Source organism: Cebus imitator, unplaced genomic scaffold (genome assembly GCF_001604975.1).
Source record: "Cebus imitator isolate Cc_AM_T3 unplaced genomic scaffold, Cebus_imitator-1.0 Scaffold472, whole genome shotgun sequence".
Classification (NCBI taxonomy): Eukaryota; Metazoa; Chordata; class Mammalia; order Primates; family Cebidae; genus Cebus; species Cebus imitator.
The window spans coordinates 208753-223202 of NW_016107787.1; the positions used below are offsets into that span (position 1 = coordinate 208753).

The 14450-nt window shown below is 42.6% G+C and overlaps 1 pseudogene; it reads right to left on the reverse strand.

The window, feature by feature from the left end:
- Nucleotides 1-684: 684 nt before the first annotated feature.
- Nucleotides 685-1275, reverse strand: LOC108291911 (annotated as a pseudogene).
- Nucleotides 1276-14450: the final 13175 nt, after the last annotated feature.

The window sequence follows — 14450 nt, forward strand, 5'->3', positions numbered from 1 at the left end:
CACCATGTTGACCAGGATGGTCTCGATCTCTTGACCTCGTGATCCACCCGCCTCGGCCTCCCACAGTGCTGGGATTACAGGCTTGAGCCACCGCGCCCGGCCTACTTGCAAAATTTCTTAATTTTACAAAGAAATTTTAAGAGCTAATATTATACAGAAAAAAATTTTACTTGAAATCCAGCCTATGTAACAAACCTGTATATTCAGCACATGTATCCCAGAACTCAAATGAAAATTAAAAAAAAAAAAACCTAGTAATTTTTTCCACTTCAATTTGTTTTATATTTAGTCCAAGTTATTTTCTTCTATGAAATCCAAGTAAAACTATATTGAATATTGTTTGATAGCAAAAGAGCCTTAACATGTGACGATGTCGTACCCATGGGGTTAGAGAAATGTAGGTGAATATGAAATATTGTTGACCCCCCATGGACATTTATTTCATTGTTTTCATATCTATTAAGCCATTAGCTTCAAATTATGCCTTACATGGGTACATATATTTGCTAAAACTCATCAAATTATACACCAAAAATGGGTAGGCTTTTTTTTGGCATATATATTAATTTACTTTATTAAATCTTCCTAATGTTCTTTAAGGAACAAGCCAGACGAGTAGGCTACAGTGAAGAAATTTTATTTGGGAGAGTTAAGAAACCACTATGATACTTCCACGTATTATCTTCAGTGATGCTTCTTTTCTTTATGCAGGGACTCCAAGTGATATTCAGCTTCTACAGCTACCACAAATGCAACAAATCCCCATATGAATCCTTCTAATAATGCACCAAGAAAGGAACCATTGTTTGCAAAGCCACCCATGTATCTCCAAGCTTCCGTACAGCCTCATAGATCCCTTAGCCCACGTGCAGCCAGTTTCTTCTGGACAGCTTCTAATGGTGTCCCTTCTATCTTCCATTGTTTATAATCTGGAAATTCCATTTTACTCTGTCCATGTTCATGTCCAGGGACCATGTCTGACGGCAATCTGACCTCTCAAGACACTCGACTTTGCAACCGGAGCCAATCCAGGCGTGTTTTATTATATGTATGTTTACATTGATAAAGTTTACTTATAAGATTATTAAAATTATGCCCCATTGGAGCCTATAGAGGATCAGGAATGAAGTGAAGGTGAGCGGGCACAGCCTACCCTCCTCCATCTCCATTGAATTAACCTGGGCAGCTAGACACTAATTTGTTTTACCTAAAGACCTTCAACATAGGGTCTCATCGCTTTAAGGAGCAGGGAAGAACACAGCTGTTTTAAGAGTAGATGTTGATTGACCTGACTATAAACATAAATTGTATACAGCTGAAGACAGTAAGGAGTTGGAACAAACTGACAAAATCATTCCAGTGACTTAAAGGTAAACTAACACTTGAGACAAACAATACTTCTAGATGACACACCCATTTCTGCTTTCCAGAGTGGCTTTAACCCAGTCCTTCATGGACAGATGGAGATGGTCTCCAGATGGGGTGTGGTGCTTCTGGGTCTGTGAATGGAGCTTCTTGGGCCTGCAACAACCCCCAGCTGACTCAGCCTCCACGGAGGCGTCCCCTAGCTCTGCTCCAGTTACAAGCAGGCCCAAGGGAGGGAGGGGCTGGCTGGGGGCCTTCCGGCACAAAACCTTTTCAATTTTCCACCTCAAGTCTGCAATGTTTTGGCAGCTACAGGACCTCTTTCTCCTCCCTTTCAACTCGCCTGGCTCTTTGAGCCACAGGGGAGACCCAAAACCCTGAAGAACATCCCGGAATGCAAAGCATTTGCAGTGAGTCACAGCTGCAGAGGTGCCAGCAAGAGCTGTTCCAGACTTAAGTAAGAGAGGGAAGTGGGGAGGAAAGGTCAGTGGCCTCAGCTGCAGAGTTATGTCAAAGGCTGGTCCCAGGAAAGAAGCAGTAGCACTGGCTGGAACAAGGAAGGAAAATAGTGAGAATATAGCTGCGTGGGGACCACTCCTCTGAAGCTTCCCCACCTGCTTTGCATGGGGCTGTCAGCCCTACTAGCCGCATTCTCTAAATTCTAAAAATTCTCACAGGGATAAAAACTTTCTGGATGATAGAGGATTGTAAGTTGGCATTTGGAAAATGATCCCTGACAGCCTTCTAACCAACAATCATAAAGGGCTGAGCCCACTGAGCTTTGCAACACACTATTTTAAGATGTACTTTAAAAATGCAGTGGGCGTTCTCTCCTTTTGCACCCACAGAAGGGCATTCACGGGCTCTTTCTTGCCTAAAAAGCACGCCTCCCTTTTAAGTCCTGGAGAGAGCCTTTGGGTGTCAAAACATTACTTCCTTTTCATTTTTATATTAACAATTGTGAATAGAGGATATATTCATAATATTCACCCAAAATATTCAAAAAACTATAAAAGAAAAACCGTCTAACTTCTGTTAGAAGAACAGCCACCTAGTTCTTCCTGGAAGCAAGTTGCTTGTGTATTTTTCCAGAAATATTCTTTGCATGTATAAGCGTGTGTGGTATATGTAATCGTTTTTGTACAAATAGCATTACACAATATTCTCCTCTTTGTTTTTCTAAACCATGTCAGTACAAACAGAACTGCCTTGTTTATTTGTTCATTTTCACTAGGTATTTAAACAATACCCTGTTCATATACATGTTGGTTATTTCCCATCTTTTCCTATTACAGTCTGTACTTCAGTGACAATCTTTTACAAGATATCATGTGTAGGTAAAATTTCTAGAGGTGGGATTTCTATGTCAAATTTGGATATTTTGATAGATATTTTGTCAAATTGACCTCCATAGAGATTGTACCAATTTATACTCACAGGTATGAGAGTACCTATTTCTGGCCTAGTGTGGTGGCTCACACCTGTATTCCCAGTGCTTTGGGAGGCTGAGGTGGGGGGGATCGCCTGAGGTCAGGCTCAAGTCCAGCCTGATCAACATAGCAAAACCCCAGCTCTACTAATAATACAAAAAAAAAATTAGCTGGGTGTGATGGCACATACCTGTAGTCCCAGCAAGTCTGGAGGCTGAGGCAGGAGAATTGCTTCATCCTGGGAAATGGAGGATGCGGTGAGCCAAGATTGTACCACTGCACTCCAGCCTGGGTGGGTGACAGAGTGAAACTGTGCTTCAAAAAAAAGAAGAAAAAGAGAGGGCCTGTTTCCCCATCGCTTTGCACAGAATGTTCCTACTTTTTTCACCTATCCCAATTGATAGGTTAAAAAAAGTTACCTTATCATAATTTTAATTTGGTTTCATCTTTATCAAATGTTGAGCATCTTTGCCTATGTTTGAGAGCCACTTGCGTGTTCTGCTCTGTCAAGCACGTTCTCCGCCTGCTTTCCGTCGCATTGCTGTTTGTTCTGACTTGTTGAACTCTACGTATCAGGGAAAATCGTGTTTTGTCAATGTACATGTAGGAAGGTTTTTTTCCCAGTTTTTTCTTCCTTCCATACTTACAGCGTTTGTTTTATACAGAATTCTTTTTAGTTTCATGTTGTTAAATTTACCTTTTCATTCTTGGCCTCTAGAAAGTTTGTCATTTAGATAGTATTTCCCTTGAAATTATGAAAAAAATTTCCCAATATGTTCTACTTAAAGGTGATTTTGTGTTCAGCATTTATATCTATGATCCAGCCAGAATTTATTATAGTGGTGAGATGAGTAGGGCTCTATTGATATATTTTTCCAGCTGGTTCTCCAGTAGATTCAACCCCATTTATGCGGCCAGGAATTCAGGCACAGGTTAGCAGGATCCTCTGTTTTAGAGTCTTTCACAAAACTGCAATGACAGTGTCACCCAATCCAGGGGCTTCATTGAAGGCTCAACTGGAGGAGGACTTGCCTTTAAGTTCACATGGCTGTTGGCAGGATTCCGTTCATTGTTGCTTGTCAGGTGGAGGGGCTCAGCTTCTTCCTCGCCTTCTCCCAGGGGGCACCCTAAGTTTCTTGCCACATGGGACTCTCTGCATTGGCAGCTTACTTCATCAAAGCTAGCAGGAGTGAAATCAATTGAGTCTACTGGCAAGATGGAAGTTACCGTCTTACCTAAAGTAATCACAAAAGTGACATTCTATCTCCTATACCATATTCTGTTGGTAGAAGCAAGTCACAAGTTCTGCTCCCACTCAAGGGGAGGAGATTATACAAGGTGAGAATGCTAGGAGGTGAGTATATCAGTCTATTTTCGCACTGCTATAAAGAACTTCCTGAGACTGGGTAATTTATAAAGGAAAGAGGTTTAATTGACTCACAGTTCCCATGGTCCAATCACCTTCCACCAGGACTTTCCCTTGACACTGGTGGATTAAAATTCGAGATGAGATTTGGGTGGGGGAGCAGAGCCTAACCATATCAGTGGGGCTTATTGGGGGCTGTCTAGCTTGTCTGCCATAGTCTACACTCTGGCCGCCAATGATCCATCTTCTTCCCATGTGCAAAATACATCTACCCCATATCAAGTCCTCCAAAAGTCTCATTTCATTACAGGATCACTTTGAAGGCCAAAACCTCATCATCTAAATCAGACCCAGGTATATGGATGAGGCTCCTCAGGTGTAACTCACTAAGTCCAGCTCCTGGAGCGCAATTCCTCTTCATCTGTGGACCTGCAAAACTAATGATACAAGTTGCCTGCCCTTCACACCCAGTGTATAATGGTGGGACAGGAGAAGGATAGCAGCTAGAGGCATTCCTGTTCAAAAGGAAGAAAACGGGAGGTACACAGGAGTCACTTTTTGATGGCTACACACAGATTTAGGTTTGTTCAAAATTTCCATAGCTCACTTGCAGTATTACTTTATTTCATCCATTTGTTTTATCTTTTTCTTGCTTCTCTCCTTTTACACAGAATTCCTTTTGTGTTTTTCTCCTTTTAATCATCATCATCCTTTTCCTTCTTTTTTTTTTTTATTTTTGGGGGGACAGGAGTTCACTATGCTTCCCAGGTTGATTTCTCAACTCCTGGGCTCAAGTGATCCTCCCACCTCTGCCTCCCAAAATGCTGAGATTACAGGTGCGAGCCACCATGCCCAGCCAATCAGCATTGTCATCACTTTGTGCTTACCAAGTTCTAGGTACCTTTCTAACTGCTTTACGTGTATTAACTTATTTAACCCTCACAACAAGTCTATGCGTGTAGGTATTATTTTTATTCTATTTTTACATAAGAGCAAACGGAAGTAGAGAGAAGTTAAACAACTCTCCTATAACGTACAACTAGTAAGGGCAGAACCAGACATGAGATGAGCATTCCCAGAAGAGCAATGGGTAGGGGGTTTCAATGAAGGAGGAGCTAAACTGGCGTTGTCTGCTGACAAAAATTCTTCTTGGTTCCTTATAAGACAAGGGTGTGGGTGTGTGTTGTGTATGTGTGATACCTTTTCTGTTCTGTTCCCTAGTCAGCAATAATCAACAACTGTGAGACTGTTCACAAGTCACAGGTCGTTTTTTTCTACTTTGCTTCCCTGCCAGACTGTTTCCTACAACTATAGCAAGATAGTGTGCTTCTTCATTTTACCCCACCTCCCCCTGCCACTCCTCAGTGCCCCCTGGAAATTCCTGCAGCCAGCCTAAGCACCCTGTTCCCATCGGTTCTAACCAGGGAGTGTTGAGTGCCTGTCATGATACACCATGTGGGAGAATGTGTCTGAGACCCAGGCTGCAGGTTCCCTCCTGGGGTCTTCACCAGCCCTCACTGATCTTTACTGCAAGCCTTTCCTCATTATTCTAGATCAGGGTTTGTAGGTGTCCTTTATGGTTCTCCTTTCCCTCCTTCCTAACAGAACCTCAGCTTCATTCATGCATCCAGCACTTCCACATGAATCTTCAGCAGCCCAGGAGATTCAGGGGAAGAAGGCTATACAGGTATTGATCGACTTACGACCTATGCAACTTACGACCATTCGACTTTACGACCACAGTCGCTGGCCACGACTGCTCCGTGTCTGGCAGCGCAAACGTTGCCCAGCTGGGCGTACGACAGTGCGGACCAGCTTCCGGCAGCACTACCATCTCCGCGTGCATATAGCCTACTCAACTTACGACCAAATCGTGTTACAACCGGTCTGTTGGAACCAATCGTGGTTTAAGTCGAGCACTAGCTGTATCGCGATTCCCACTCAAGGTGTGGGCTCCTATTGGCCTCATTTCAGTAATTCCTTCTTCCCCCTTTTGCCAGTGTTCAGTCATCTAGATTTGAACAAAACAGCACATGGCATTCCCTTTGGTGAGAGTTAAGGATCCAGGGGCCGGCATGTGAACTAAATTGGTCCACCAGGATGTTTACTTGCTCTCTCACCTAGTGGATACAGATAAGGACTTATGCAGCCAAAATTTTTATGGGTCATGATAGGAAGACAAAGGGAACCAGCCTTCAGATGAATCCTATGGACAACAGCAAAGAGAGGCAGGAAAACTGGGGTTGATGGATGCTATTGTTGAGCCTGTCAATCTTTGGACTTCTTATATGAATTGTACATTTCCTTGTTTCAGAAACCAATCTGAGTCAGTTTCTGTGTTTTTCTTAATTTAGCTTTTTTTTGTTGTAACTTCTATATTGGATTAATTACAATCATTTATTTTTAAGGATGTTCAGAACTAGTAGCTCTAATTACCTTTAAGAATTCTTTTCATCTAGACTTTATCAAAAGGTGTGATTAGCTTCAAAACAGAGAGCAACAGCATTGCCCAGGAAAAGTGCACCCTTGCAGTAATTGTCGTATTCCAGAAGCAGGGGGCAGCCCACAATATTGCTTTCGGATACCCCTCCTTAGACTCCCCACCTCCTGTCCTGTTTGTCTGTTTGCATGTCTGTCATCCACCACTGGAGTGTGTGGAGTTCTCAGGGGTGGAAATGGGCTCCTCCCCACCCAACATCTTACTATAGTGCCTGCCTGTTACTTAAAAATGAACGGATAAATACCAGGTGTAGCACCCAATGTTTCTTTCCAAATTTCACAGTGATTCCAAAGGCCCTTAGGATGCCTTAGGGATAAAAACTGAAATCAAAGTGGCATCCCAAGTAAGTAAATGAAGGCTGGGTGGAGTAGAGACTTCTCTGTATATTCCTTCTGTGGAGGGCAGAATGAAATGTTACAACAGAGTCCCCTCCACTCCCAGCTTAATTTCTCGTTGTGTTGTATGTGCTAAATTTGTTGTATGTTGGTTGCATCGAAAAGTCTGAGTGGTCCTTAGTACTCTTCTTCCTGCAATGAAAAGTAAAGAAGCTTTTGTGCTTCAGGCCCAGCACAGAGGATTGATTTAAGTGAACTCTAAGGAGGATGGCAGAGTGGCTGGGGCTTGGAACAAGGCATTTCCTCATGGCAGGGTAGCTGGGAAGGGGTAGTTTTAACAGGCTTTCTGGAAGTGACAAAGACGGGATTCCATTTGCACACAGATGAAATGATGGATTTTGAGTGAGCCCCAAATCCAATGACTCGTACCCTTATAAGAAGAGATGGAGATTTGAAACGCAGATACACATAAAGAGAAGTTTGTGTGAAGGTGGAGGCAGTAATTGGAGTTTTGCTGCCACCAACCAATGAACACCCAAAGCCACCAGAAGCTGAAAGAGGCAAGGAAGAATCCTCCTGTCAGGCTTCAGAGAGAGCAGGGCCCTGCCAACACCTTCATTTCACACTTCTGGCCTCCAGAGCCATGAAAGAATGCATTTCGGTGGTTTTAAATCACCCATTTCATGGTGATTTGTTAAGGCAGCCTTAGCAAACTAACGTAGGATACATCCGTATCAGAGACTCCGATCCATTGGGCCTCTGATTATAAGTGATCAAGAAGGATCACTTCCATAACTTACCTAACAATTGATGATTCAGACCATTTTTCATATTGCTAACTGCATGTGTAACTTTTTAAAAATAACCTGCAAAAAAAATAAATAAATAAATAAAAATAAAAATAACCTGCAGGCCAGGCACAGTGGTTTATGCCTGTGATCCCAACATTTTGGGAGACCCAGGCAGGAGGATTGCTTGAGGACTGCTTGAGTTCGAGACCAGCCTGGCCAACATGAGGCCAAGATGGGATAAAACCCATCTCCACTAAAAATACAAAAAATTATCTCATGCCTGTAATCCCAGCTACTTGGGAAGCTGAGGCAGGAGAACTGGTTGAACCTGGGAGGCAGAGGTTGCAGTGAACCAAGATTGTGCCACTGCACTCCAGCCTCTGCTACACAACTGTCTAGTGCATTTGGCCATGTCTTAAAAAATAAAATTAAAAAATAAACAAAACCCTGCCTATATTATAAATGCTTAGAATTATCTCTAAATTCAGAGTGTACAAGAAGGAGCATCATTTGATACCTCTGGTGATAGGGACTAGATCAGAGGAACAAAAGTAGAGGAGAAACGTTTTAAAATATATACCCTCGCACTGTTTACGTTTTTTTAATCTTGTGCCTTTCTTTTCTTAAACACACACAAACACACAGTTAAAGAAAAAAAATAGCATGGCATTCCTATTGCTGCTTCTTTATTTATTTATTTATTTTTTTTAAGATAGGTTTTCACCATGTTGGCCAGGCTGGTCTTGAACTCCTGACCTCTAGTGATCCGCCCACCTTGGCTTCCCAAAGTGCTCGGGTTACAGGCATGAGCCACCACGCCCAGCCTTCCTATTGCTTCCATAAGCTGTGATGTACTTGCCACAGAGTTACATAAAAGTATCTTTTAATCACCAATTGCTTAATCAAAACCAAACTATTAATTTGTTTATATAAAGAATGATGATATTACTATTAACAGTTTGGCAAACACCTATAAAATGCTTTGTTATGTCACTACTGCCTGAAACCTGTTTGCAAATCAAATATGTTCTTTCTTCACTTGCTTCATTTCTTCATTATAACTTTGTTTGAATTGTTAGGGTATGTTTGTACCTTCTGTAACGTGCTTGAATAAAAATGAAGGCAGGCTGTAATGATTGTTACAACTAGTCTGCTTTAAAAAAAAAATGGGAGGATCCCAGGACATAGGCCATTTTAGGTTGCTTATTGTTTTTTTACCAAATGGAAAGCTGAGATGGGCTCACATGTGAAGTGAAGTTTAAAGAGAATGAGTATAACTACATCTGTCAGTATTTCTGGAGACCCAAAATAAAACTCTACTAATTAATGCTCATTCTTTCTTTCTTTCTTTCTTTCAAACATATTGCCTGCATGTGCTTTGTAATACGTTAGAGGCTAAGGATTTATAAAAGCTGTAAAGTGGGAACCTGCTCTCAAGATGGGGCAGACCTGTAACTGAGTATGTATGTACGATTCACCCTGATAGGTGCAATATAGCACACAGCAACCCACGTAAAAATGGTGAATTGCTGTGTTCGGGAGCTTCAAGAGGACGGCTTATGTGGTAAAAGTCATAGAGATGATTCATGTTGTTAATGGATTCATGATGGACTCTATCATAATTCCATAACCATACTTCCAGGTCATCTAAACAGATGACTTCTCTTTCTCTTACACTGTCAACTTCTTTGATTATTGGTAGGCTGGAGTGCTGTGGCATGATCTTGGCTCAGTGCAACCTCCACCTCCCTGGTTCAAGTGATTCTCCTGCCTCAGCCTCCTGAGTCACTGGGATTACAGGCATGTGCCACCATGCCCAGCTGATTTTTGTATTTTTAGCAGAGATGTGGCTTCACCATGTTGGCCAGGCTGGTCTCGAACTCCCAACCTCAAGTGATCTGCCCGCCTTGGCCTCCCAAAGTGCTGGGATTGCAGGTGTGAGCCACTATGCCCAGCCAGTAGTGTCTATTTCTGATGTGTTCTTAACAACTTTCAAGGACCTGAGTGGGCTCATTCCCATACATTATGGGAAGATGACAACCATCAAATAAGAGGAATAAATTGGAAGCAGAAAGAGGTTTCACTGTAAGGAAAGTAAAATAAAGAATCTATACATTTTGAAATTAAAATTTTACATTCTCATCCAATTCATCTATTTAGTGATTTGGTCCATGCCCTACACTGCACTTGGCAATTTTCACTGTTAAGAGCTGGACCTAAGTTCATAAAACCAGTCACAGTAGTGTGGGTCTTTCAACAGTTGAGTCTATTACTTAGTACAAACCAATCTTGCTGAAGGACATTACTTACATATGTCCTTCAGGTGTGTGTAAGAGGTGGCAGAGATGCTAGCTGCTTCCTTACCACATACTCTTCTTCCTGAGCTGGAGTCTAGGCCACATGCCCCAGCCCCTCTGACAGGGAGGAGTGGCCATGTGGCTGAGTCCAGCCAATGGGATGAGCTGGAGTGATGAGTACCACATCTCCCAGGTCTGGCTCCTTATGACTTCCCATGCTTGATCCTCTTTGCTCTTTGCAGCTGGCTGGAATGAAGATGACCCCTGGGGCAACCCTGAAAGCTTGAAAGCCACCAGTTATAAACAGCAGAGCCTCCGTCAGCCCGGGTGCCCAAATAACTACATGAAGGAGGCACTCTGCTGGCCGTTGAGGTGTACCCAGGACTGCTACATGAACAAGAAATAAAGTCTACGGTATTTGAACGTCAAACATTTTAAGGTCAGTGTGTTACAGTGGCTGACTTTTTCTAACTTACATACTTGCCTAGCAAATTTTTCTCTTTCATTTTTCTTTGCAGGGGTGGGCACAAGAAAGGATAAGGGAAATGTACTTATGTGTGTCAGATACCTTTCATTTGCCCGTCTAGACCCATGCTCCCTCCTTCTGTATCCTGAAAACTGACCCACATGTCTGGGCCTCTGAGCTCTCTGACTGTTGGAAGATGAGAAGGAGGGAGGGGAGGGAGGTCAGAATATTTCTTGCCCTGGTTTTCTTCCTGCGAGATCCCTCGGGCTGGCTACGTCACTGCTCCTCTGCACTGGCCTGTTTTACACAGCTCTCTCACTCCTTGATTCGGGGATGAGTTCCCTGCCCTTTTCCATTTGGACCTAGGGCTGTGTTATCAGCCAGGATGCTACAAACACAGGTTACTACAGTATCCCTTGCAGGGACTTTGCCCTATGCCCAACTTTGTTGTGTCCCTCTGTAAATAAACCTTCCAAGAATTGTCGTCCTTTGAGTGTGCATCTGTTTTTTGTTAGCACTCTGATCAAGACAACTGTTTGCTGTCTTCATTCTCAAAAATAATAATACCAAATATTGCACATATTATATTTCCAGAACCTAGTAAGGCTCTTGTACATTATAGAGCAATCAATCATAAGCAATAATTCACAGGCAAATTATTACATATCCCTCTTCCAGTGGTGCCTTGAATTTTCAGCATCTCCAGGTTCACCAATCGTCACAATCCAAACCTAATATATAAGTCCCCTTAGTGTCTAGATCAGAATCCAAATTCCTTAGCCTGACATTCGGTGTCCTTCATAATCTGGTCTCCCTCTCCTGTTCTCCCAATGCAATTTCTCTGCCCTCCCAGGAGGATCGTGACTGTGTGACCATCTCTCCCTGGAATCCCCTGCCATCTTCCTTTTCACTTTACTGCTGGTAGTCTTAAAAACTCAGCTCACCTGTCCTGCTGAAAAACTCTTTCCCCATTGCCTACACCTCTGATACACCCCTCCCGACCCATACACCTATTCGCATTCAAAGGTTGCAGTAGCTGCTCCCCTGCTCCCCCGGGAGGGGCCCACCCGTGCCATGCCACTGCCTGCCAGCCCCAACTCCTGGACTCTGTCGCTCTTAAGGGCTGAGATCGACTACTCTTGATGTTCGAATCTTCATACTAGGTACTGGACAAATGTTTGCCAAATGCACGCATCTCCAGCAGTTTTGGGCTTTTATTAAAAACTTTCAAGAACACTGAAATTCCTGGGGAGGACATGGATAAAGCAGAGATAAGGAGAAGGGTGTGTCCTTTTTTTCCCATTCACTTCTCTATGTGAGCTGGAGACTTGGAGGAAGAGTCCTGCTTCTTTTCTGGAGGCTCTGAGCCTCTTACTTCCCCATGGAATGAAGAAATAAACCATCATCCCTGCCTTTAACGTGATCCTCTCACCACAGATGCCAGTGACTAGAAACCAAATGACTGAAGTTTGTCTCATACACATGTATTTTTTCTTATTTAGTTTTTGTTTTTGTTTTTTTGTTTTTTTTGTTTTTGTTTTTGAGACAGAGTCTCACTCTGTCGCCCAGGCTGGAGGGCAGGGTGTGGTCTCGACTCACTGCAGCCTCCACTTCCCAGGTTCAAGCAATTCTCCTGCCTCAGCCTCCTAAGTAGCTGGCAGATGCCCACCACCATGCCCAGCTAATTTTTATATTTTTAGTAAAGACAGGGTTTTGCCATGTTGGCTAGGCTGGTGTTGAACTCCTGACCTCAGATGATCCGCCTACCTCAGCCTCCCAAGATGCTGGGATTATAGATATGAGCCACTGCACCTGGTCTAATTTAGTTTTTTTAATAGGTAATATGTTATCAGGAGTCAAAACCAAAATACATAAAAATTTATACAGTGAAGCCCGCCCTAACCCATGGCTCCCATTTTCCCAGTTTCTTCACTCTGTAGGTAAGCACTCTTCTTAATTTCTTGCATATACTTAGTTCCAGCGTTGTTTGATATACATAGAAGCAAATTATAAATATACATTCTTACATGTCTATTTTTGTTTTGGGTTTTTTTTTTTTTTTTGGATACAGGGTCTTGCTCTGTTGCCCAGGCTGGAGTGCAGTGGTTCAATCATGGCTTACTGCAACCTTCACCTCCCAGGCTCAAGTAATCCTCCTAGCTCAGCCTCCCAAGTAGCTGGGACCACAGGTGCCCACCACCACGCCTGACTAAGTTTTTTATTTTTTGTAGAGACAGGGTTTCACCGTGTTGCCCAGGTCGGTCTCGAGCTCCTGGGCTCAAGTGATCCACTAACCATTCAAAGCGTTGGGATTATAGGCATGAGCCACCACACCCAGCCCATTCTTACATTTCTCCCTTCTTTACCCAAGTATGACATACTTTGCCAAGCTTTGCTTTTTTAATTGATTTTTTAAAATATATTTTAGAAACCTTTCCTTATCTGTTCATTTCCTCACCTGTTGCTTCCTAATTCTTTTGAAGAGCTGCATAGTATTCCATCATCTGGATATGTTCTAATTTATTTAACAAAACCTTTATTGATAGACATTTGAGTTCCTTCTCATCTCTTTTTGAAAAGAATGCTTAAATGACACATTTAATTTTGATATGATGTCATATGATTTGATGCATAAATCTTTTAACTTTTGACTTTGTACATTTCAAAAAACGTTTCTTTTCATCTGGGAGCCAACCAATAAGTGACACTTGCTAAAGGATAAATTAAGGTTAGACAATGGATCAATAGCCTGAAAAATTATTCAACTTTATGAGTTCATTTCTGGGCATTTATCCATAAGAATGTTGGAAGATAGGGCAGAGTATGAGTTCATTTCAATGGAGCAGGCAGCGTATGTGTAAACTTTGTAGCTTCTACCAAAGTCGTTTAAACAAAACGGCATTCCAGAGTTCTTCTTGGTAAAAAGTTCACTCATTTTAGTACTACTGATGATCAGTAATATTTTAAATTGTACTGGAGCTGCTAAAGCAGCAGAGGTTTATGAAAAGCAGAAAGGCTCAGCATGTCCATCCACAACCAGTGTCCCATTGGCCTTTTGAGGAAGGTATAATATATCCGTTTCAAAACTTGCCTCATTCCAGAGGCTGAGAGGTCACTTGTTGATTTTCTGACTGTTCTCCAGTACAGAACAGACAAGTGCGGGATTCTGGATGTTTATCTTGAGCATACACTGCTGTGAAGGCTGGCATCCCATTTGACCAAAGGAGAAATTCCATCCAGCCGCCCCTCCTATGCAGCCTGTTTGGCAGAGCCTGGTTGTCAAGGCTGTCCAGTGAGGAGAGCCCTCAGACATGGCGTATGCTACCTCTGCTAAAGGACAGAGTGATGGGTTGGAAAGGGCCAGTTGAATATTACCAAGACTTACCACCGGCTTGTAAAAGAGCATTTCCTCAAAGAGGGCTAATAGGGCTCATTATGAAGCTATTTAGCCCAGATAATAGCTGGGCTCAAGAACAAATCTGTAAGACACAGACTTATCCCCAATCAGAAAGGCTGGACCTCCCAGACCCACTGAGGCAGATTCAACTGCAGACACTCAGTGAGGCCATGCTACCCTCGACCAAAGCTTTCTTGTAGGGCCCAGAGGCATAAACTCATTTAAAGCCAAGATACGTAAGGTGCTCTCTTTGCCTGAACTCTTTACATGTATATCTTATACTTACCAACATGAAGATTATTTTCTGAGTAAAGGAAATAAGAAAAAGTTGCAGGCAAGAAAGATTAGAGGTCTAAGTTAGAGGGAACTGTTGCTAAGATACATGGGTTTAAAACAACTTTTATGCATAGTTTTTACCAATGTTGGCTTTATTTGGAGTGTTAGCATTCCTTACCCTTTTTGAGTTTCTGGTAATGGTATATATGTATTTTTCAGCTTTCTGG